The sequence below is a fragment of the Zea mays genome, chromosome 4 (assembly GCF_902167145.1).
Source record: "Zea mays cultivar B73 chromosome 4, Zm-B73-REFERENCE-NAM-5.0, whole genome shotgun sequence".
Classification (NCBI taxonomy): domain Eukaryota; kingdom Viridiplantae; phylum Streptophyta; class Magnoliopsida; order Poales; family Poaceae; genus Zea; species Zea mays.
In genome coordinates this window covers 197,411,846-197,419,453 of record NC_050099.1, presented here as the reverse complement: position 1 = coordinate 197,419,453, position 7,608 = coordinate 197,411,846, and the positions used below count along the sequence as shown (strand labels likewise).

General features: G+C 44.5%; 1 long non-coding RNA gene and 1 pseudogene across 1 annotated transcript; one reads left to right on the top strand and one right to left on the bottom strand.

The window, feature by feature from the left end:
• The first annotated feature begins 1,013 nt into the window (after positions 1-1,013).
• On the top strand, positions 1,014-3,763 carry LOC103654394 (uncharacterized). Its single transcript, XR_002269267.1, has 6 exons — positions 1,014-2,128; positions 2,296-2,342; positions 2,416-2,576; positions 2,675-2,961; positions 3,038-3,112; positions 3,270-3,763. It is a non-coding gene; the product is annotated as an uncharacterized lncRNA (long non-coding RNA).
• A 1,080-nt stretch (positions 3,764-4,843) lies between these two features.
• LOC103655815 (auxin response factor 17-like) lies at positions 4,844-6,718 on the bottom strand (annotated as a pseudogene).
• Between the last annotated feature and the right edge of the window lie 890 nt (positions 6,719-7,608).

Sequence of the window (7,608 nt, the reverse complement as noted above, 5' to 3'; positions counted from 1 at the left end):
GAGATAAAGCTCTCGGTTTCAGACAGCCACCGCACCAGCTTTTGGTCCCGTCAGGCAGGCGGTGAGGACTCTCGATCAATATGCACCATGCATGATGCATGCATCAGCTTTTGGTCGTCGCAACGCAAAGTGTTGTACTACGAGTTTGCGGCCATCGTTGGTTCCTCGTGCTTTCCCCTCGCGCTGCAGGTCTGCTCGATGATGATATGGTGATGCTGCTGCTGCGGTACATTGGTCAAGCTAATCCAAACAGCGGGAGAACGTGGATGATTTGATGTTTATTAAAATCTCTACTACTAATTATGTACATAGTGTAGGCGTTTACAGGAGCATGGTGCACTGTTATGCCTTTCTCCACGCGTCCACGCGCTTCCCCCACCTGCAATCGCCAGCGCTCCCTCCGCGCCCAGGAAAACCTTCCATCCATGGCGTCATTGCTGCAAGTGCCCCCACAATCAACTCCATTGCCCCCTGCCTCTCCCTCACTGCGCGTCCGCTCCATCCTCGGCCTGGTGCAGGTGCGGCTGTCGGCGCCGTGCTACGCCAAGTACGACAACGGTGACCTGGCCTACTTCGACAACGTGGTCCGCGGCAACCTGAGCAATGGTGCGCTCCGCGGCGTGGAGGGCCTCTCCCAGGAGGAGCTCTTCGTCTGGCTCCCCGTCAAGGGCATACTTGTCCAGGAGGAGCTCGGGGTCATCCTGTTCGACATCGGCTTCGCCCACAAGAGCCTCTCGAGGTCGCTCTTCGAGGACCCGCCGGACTACAAGCCGTCGGCCGCCAGCGGGATGAGCGCCGCCGCCGCCAGGTGGAAGGGTAGGCAAGGTGAGATTCCGACACGCCACTGTTTCACCACGCTTCACCACGCCCCCGCCCTGACGCCTCCGCTCGTGATGTCGTGCCCCTCCTCGCGTCCGCCGCGAGATCCACGCCCTTCCCCCCCAAACCCTGTCCTACACCTCGTGGCCCCGCCTCCGCTCGCGATGCTCCTGACCGCCTCACCGCCGTGACAGCCGCCTTCGCGTCCGCTGCCAGATCCCCGCCCTTCCCCCAAACCCTGCCCCACACCACGCAAATCCTATGACTAGACCTGACCTGATTGATTGCCTACGCCCCACGCAACGCCACGAGCCCACAACGCACCCCGCAAGCGAAGCAAAGCAAGCCCCAGGCGGCGCCACCAGCGGAGGACGCGATGGGGCATAAGATCGCGCGGACGACGCAGGCGTCGACAGAGTACTACCTCCACGACCTGCTGTCCACCTACAATCTCATGCTCCTCGACGTCGACAGCCGCGGCCGCTTCCTCAAGTCCGTCCGCTGCAAGCACGACGAGGGGTTGCTCCTCGTCAAGGTCTACTTTAAGCCCGTCGGCGAGTCCATAGACCTCAAGGTAATCCGCCCGCGGCCGCGGCTGGCGGCTGCTCGCAGGTGCACTGCCAATCCCCTCGTGACTTCAATCGGATTTGGTTCTGGATCGTGGTCGTGAGATCCCGCTGCTGGTTTTGCAGGAGCACGACCTGAGGCTAGAGTGGATTAGGAACGCGTTCAAGGGGATCGAGGGGTCCCACGTTTGGCCCTTCCAGGTGAGGATTCTGTGCTTAGGGCTTACGGTTTTGCCTGTGGGGCGTAGGTTGTAGCTTCATAAAAGAGGGGGCATTGGGGACGCTATTCCAATGCGCAATTGCATGTTCTAAGAGATTTTTTTATTGTGGTTTATCGGATTTTTATCCCATGTGTTGCATGTATGTTTGGTTAAGCTAAGTTTACAGTACAAGGTTGTGTTTTTGGTAATAAATTAACCGCCCTTTCAAGTGATTTTTATCCCATGTGCTGCGTGTTAGCTATTTTGATTAAGTCCTGATGAAAAGTTAGTGATATAGCTAGTTTATTTGGATGTTTTTTCCACAAGCTGGCATGTTACTGAAATACTAAGATAGTATGAACCAATAAATGTACGTTGCAATTCAGTTCACTTGCTGAATTGGCTTCTAGTGTTGTTCAGGTTTGGCTGCAAACAGATAAGGCAGCATATCTCTTGAGACAATACTTCTTCAGTAACTTGCAAGATCGATTGAGTACACGCCCTTTCCTCAGTCAGGTTGCAAAGAAATGGCTTGCCTTTTAGGTGACGTCTCTTTTCTTTGGTGTCCATAGCCCATAAGGACATATATTCTCACTGTTAAGTGCAGATATAAATATTAAACTAGAATAAGTGGGGCATGCTAGAGTTATTCTTTATTTTTTGTTTCCTTTCCAGAAATGGTTGCCAACTTAGACCATTTGGTTGTGCAGTTAATTCATGCAGTGGAACAGAGCCATAGTAAGGGAATTTTGCCATGGTGAGAAGGGTTTGTTTGAGTAGCATTGGAAGAAAATCTTGGCTGTTATTTTCACACTTTTTTTTGCGGCCAGGTGACATAAAATGTGAAAATGTGCTCGTTACTTCTTGGAATTGGTTATATCTTGCGGACTTTGCATCATTCAAGCCAACGTATATCCCGGATGATGATCCGTTTGATTTCTCATTCTATTTTGACACTAGAGGAAGACGACGATGCTATCTAGCACCTGAAGTGAGCTCCTCAGTCTAAATTGCTTGAAATTTATATGCTACATCTTTGATCTAACACATCTGTTTTGTTGCTTCTTCTGTCACCATCACCGACATCAGCCTCGCCGCAGATGACAAGACCGACGAGTTGTTCGCCAAAATCTCCCTCAGGCTAGGCCCCCCTTCGCTTCTCAAGTGTAAAATAATATACCAGTAGACTTTAAGATAGTTGTATTAGAGTCAAGTCAATGGTGTCTAAAGTCTAAACTGGGTCGACTTGGATGCCAGCAATGGGCTATATTATTAGAGGCAGGGATGGGCTGATTGAACAAACATTTTTTGGATTTACCAGAATCATGGTTTGATGTTGTTGAGCGGACCTCAAAGGACAATAACAAGACACTACAGTAAGTATTTATTCTATTAGCTACCACAAGGGAAATAAATCTAGTTACTGTGTGACATCATAATGCAATCTTTCAGGAAAAGCTGAAGTATGAGGAAATAGTTGCCAACATATAACCAGATTTTGGAACTAATGGAAAGGAGTTAATAAAGGTACCATATACTATCTCATTGGCTACTTCCTAAATCCTAACAATAGTTCTTCTGTCCTAACAATAGACTATCTGATGAAAACAGCCCAAGGGTCTGTCGCCTTTTCTTATCTGGGCTGTTCCTTTTTTTCCATTTAACCTTGGGGAAACGCGTGTAGGGGATCTTAGGGGATAAGTGGCAAAAAAAATCAAAATACCATCTCTTCGCGAAAAACTTGTCTCATATATGGCTTTTCAAGTGTAAAAGACTCTGGTATGTGTACCCTCAATTATACTCGTCCCTTGAACTATCTTTAAAGGTAATATATTTATAATTTAGAGAAATTTTGTTGTATAGATGCAGTTTCTTAGCTGTGTTTTCTGCTTGGAAAACCAATCAAAAGCCACAGCGCGGATACGCTCAAGTCCACCTCCATCAACAGGCAACCGTCTGCCTGGGGTCGAGTGCCTCCCACCCATCAAATCCAAGCATCAGGAGGCGCTCACCTTTGACAGCGGCCATCCCTCAACCCTCTGTAGCATGTGGCGCCCCCGCTGCGAATCTGCCTTTACGACATTTGCCATCCTCGCATCCCAAACCGTCGATGCCCACCCCCTAACACGGTTCCTGACCTCCCTGACAGGGGACTCCTCTGAAGGATATAACAAGTGGTATGTGTTCTGCTTTCCATTTTATCCTATTTTTCATTTTGGCATGTAATAGTGTGGCTATGGGAACATAATTGATGAATCTATATGTAATATGTTTTAGATTCCATTTCCTAAACATAACTAAGAAGCTTATCTAGGGAAATCATTTTAGCTTTTTGCTACTCCTTAGTGTTAGTAAACTGTTGCCACCAATGGCTGTAGAAATCTGCATCGAGTCCTAGAGCAGTTTCTAGGCTGAATCCACCAAACAGTTTGTTTTGCAGAGAAGTGATTGCTTGCTTATTTCGTGAAGGGGTTTCTGAAATGAACTAGAAGGCTAGGAGTTGAAAAAAGTAGCTTCTCTTTCACTTCCATCACATAATCACTTTCTACATATAATTTATCCTATTGAAACGCTTTCAACCATCGAATTACTTCTCTTATTGAATCACTTCCCATAGATACATGCCTAAAGCTACAAAGAGCAACATAATTTTGATAAGACATTTTTTAGTCGACACTTTTATGATTTATGTGGTCAAATTACATTTTCTCTTATATTTTCTGATGCAAGGCTCTATGATTTTTCAGGCATTTGCAAGGATTGAAAACCACTACTTTGTGAATAAGGGATTTTTACCCTCGGACTCATTCCTATTGGACAATGTTGATAAGATCCGACATATTAAAGGTTTTATTGTACTGGTATGCTTGTCAATGAGTTTTGCTGTTTTCACAATGTCCATGTGTGTCTGCTAGAAGGCAAAACCACTTATAATTTGGAATGGATGGAGTAGATATTATATTTTACAAATCAAGTTGTGCATTGCCTTTAGCTCTTCATGCCTGTCTACCTTTAGTTGTCATTGAACTTCTGGCCAAGCATGTTTTCTTTGTTATTGTATTGCATGATTGCCTGGATAATCTGGAACTCAAATCAGTGGCAGATATCAAATCAATAAATATAAGTGTGCTTGTGCCTGAACACTTTGTGTTGCAGGGACGTTATGATGTTTGTTGCCCTATGATGTCTGCTTGGGATCTTCAAAGGCTTGGCCTAAAGCAGAATTCAAGGTAAATGGTCCTCCAGTCATTTCTCCAACTACCATATATGATATTCATGCTGGAACTGCGATTTAATAGGATTGTTATATTGAAGCAGAGACTCCACCGCGACACGCTTCGACGACCATGGGTCTGCGACATGTATCGCAGTGGGCCTCGGCATACTGAGGTGAGAAACTGCTTCTGATGAGAACGACCTCAGTGTGTTTTGCATGGTGTTGCCATTGGATGGAGACAATGAACCTACATTCGTGTCTGTGAAGCTCTGTGCCTACGAGAACGGTAATATAGTCTGCAACGCCATAGGTGAAGACTGAGAAACTGGCGACAACTGAGAAAACGGTGATAATGCATTAGATATAGACTGGTAGTTGGTCATATTCTGTTGTTGCATTTGCTGATGTTGGGGGACTGGCAGACACTGTGGTTGCTGCTGCTGTGGTTCTTGCTGGGGTTGCATCTAGGGCTTCTGCTCATTGAATGACTGGCTGCGTTGGATCTGCTGCTTGAGGAACTCAGACTGACCCTGTGCTTGGATTGTGCTCTCAGAGATGTTTTGAAGGTACGATTGCTGCTGAAATTGAGGATGTGCTTGCTGCAAAATCTGACTTGAAATAAGCGGGGCAGCCCGACCAGCTATGTTCTGGGGCTGCTGGAACTGCAGCATTGTGGGCGATGCCTGCTTTGTTGTATCCTAGAAAGCAGCTGTGGCCATCGCCTGATACATGTCAGGTTGCAGGCCAAGTAAGGTAGCATCCAACCTTGGCTGCATCCAAGGGCTCATACCAAGTCCACCAAAATTTAACGACTGAAATCCAGGAGTTGCGGTATCTCGAAGCCACATGAGAGAGTTAGCCAGGTCATCATCCTTCCCACCTACGGATAGACAAGACAAGAAAGGTTATTGGCGATATAATGCATATTGCAGAATTATTTGATAAGCTAATATATCTAACAAAGGCTAGCTAAACATAACTGCACCTCATACCATGCAGAGAAGGCAAGCCTGTTGGCCATGGACGCTTGAGCCTGAGCGGAAAAGGAGACGGATACATTGGGAAAGTTGTCAGGGGTTCAATCTCCCAAAGTGACACCCTTGGCTGTCGCTCACCAGCAGTTGATTCATCCCAGCCAACCTATATTCATTCACAGGTAAAATTTGTGATCATACAAAACCATGAAGTAGGTATCTTTGGGAGAACAAACATTAAGGGCTTGTTCGATTATTTTGAATCCATATGCATTGGTGGGGATTGATATGGATTGAAAAAGATTTTGACTTAGTAGGGATTGAAACCCCTTCAATCCCCCTCAATCCATATGGATTGGGGTAGAACCGAACAAGCCCTAAGGGGGTACTGTAGTAGTATCGTTTTCAATTGAAAATTTGCAATATAAATGGTTATGTTAGTTGGGTCATATACGCATGCAACATCGTTGCAACTGGATGCAGTCTTGGTTTGGAGCCCTTTGTTTTCTCTCATAAAGCAAATCCATTTGTTGAGAAAAGAGGTATATGATTGGAGATGTAGTTGACTGTTACTGAATTTCACTACTCTGAGCTTGTATATTGTTTCAACTCATTATACTAACTACTCCCTCCGTACTTTTTTTGTCGCGGTTTAGTTCAAAAATGAACTAGCGTGCGACAAATATTCGAGAACGGAGGTAGTATTATTTTCTACATCTTCTCCCTTTACTCATTGATGATCTCAATTCTGAATAGTTCATCTCCAAACTTTGAGTTCCGCTATATAATTACCATAGTCTAATGCAAGTCTCCCTTCTTGAATTTTGTAATTTGAAGTGAATAGCCTGTTTATCTAGCCTGTAGTGTACAAACTTATTTGATGCATTTTTCCAAGCAATGAAAAAATACATCAATGTTGACTCTAGATGGAGTTGACGTCATGGGGAATGCTTAGCAAATGAGGTAAGTAATGCAGACAGCTAATTCAAGAACTAGCTATTGGTCCATAGTAATTTGTAATAAAATTTTATTCTTTATCAAACTGTTCTCTGGCACAGAACAATCAGTCTAGATGTTAACCATCTGTGGCTTGGTAGGAATAAACTTTATTACTGTAGCAATGCCTCACCTTGGTTCACGAGGGAACAAGCAGGTTCAACTTTTGACTGCCTCTTTTCAGTGATATGTCTCGGTAATTTGTCTGTTCAGCATAAAGATGATGCATGAAAAAAGGTGATATTGTATCCATCTGTTGGACCAACTGTAAAACCATTTGCTCACGTCCTCTATAATATCTTTTGAAAGAATTGAAAAATAATTTGCTCATGAGTCATGTCCTTAATGTTTCTCATTTCCTGTAAAGAAAAGTCGGATGTTTCTATTGATGGTTAATCCATCTAGGGTTCGACTAGATGGTAGAACATAATAACATATGGAGCAATACTTGGTGCTAACTTTGTTTTTACTGATTTCAATGCATCTGGAGTGCATGAAAGGGTCATGCAGAGGTGCTAAAACACCTCCGAACCCTTTTGATGAAGAAAATAACACCGGTGCCATTTACTAAAAAAGTTACAAATTTGTTGTGAGACTTTTTTTATTCTTATCTTTACAACCACTAGAAACTACTCCCTCCATTCCAAATCCTAAGCTGTCTCTTGAGGTTGTATAGTGGTGTGATCGAGATCATTGTCTTTATGTTTCTGGTGCAAATATAACGATTTATGTTGCATGTTTGTTGTATTTATTATGTTCTTAATGCAATGATGCTCAGCTCTCATGTGCATTTATTTAAGGGAAAAAACTTCCAGTTCTGATGTAGTTTATATGCC